We start from the raw sequence: 359 nt of genomic DNA, 5'->3' as shown, positions 1-359 counted from the left end.
ACGGAGAAAAGGAAGCCGTTTATAAGCCTACCGTTAGCAAAGCGATTTGTTTTAACAGCAGAAAGCGTAGCCTACCGTTCTTAAATTCAGAACCGCACAAACTCGATCGTCCGAGGCTCCTCCCGTCTTAAGTGCGTTATTCTTGATCCATCATGAGTCATTTACCAGACACGCTCTGACACCGCTGCTGGCAAGAGTGAAAGTGAAAGTAAGCTTGTTCCGTTCGCTCGAGAAAACAGCTAACAGTTACATGGGCTTCCCAGAAATCACCCGTTTAACATAAACAGCTAAACATAGGCTCTGGGTGCCACCAGTGTCGGACACATAAATAACCCAGTTTAGGCCCCCCGAGCAGAGGC

At 47.9% G+C, this 359-nt stretch overlaps 1 protein-coding gene across 1 annotated transcript in view; it reads right to left on the bottom strand.

Annotated features, from left to right (window-relative positions):
• Window positions 1-119, bottom strand: part of LOC107690079 (guanylate-binding protein 1-like) — a 12,056-nt gene extending 11,937 nt beyond the window's left edge. The window contains exon 1 of the mRNA XM_016488322.1: window positions 32-119. The gene's annotated coding sequence lies outside the window, so the exon portion shown is untranslated. The remainder of the gene's footprint in view (window positions 1-31) is intronic.
• Between the last annotated feature and the right edge of the window lie 240 nt (window positions 120-359).

Source organism: Sinocyclocheilus anshuiensis, unplaced genomic scaffold (genome assembly GCF_001515605.1).
Source record: "Sinocyclocheilus anshuiensis isolate Anshui unplaced genomic scaffold, SAMN03320099.WGS_v1.1 scaffold785, whole genome shotgun sequence".
NCBI classification, from domain to species: domain Eukaryota; kingdom Metazoa; phylum Chordata; class Actinopteri; order Cypriniformes; family Cyprinidae; genus Sinocyclocheilus; species Sinocyclocheilus anshuiensis.
Note: the sequence above shows the minus strand (reverse complement) of the source record. Positions and strands in the feature narration are given on the sequence as shown.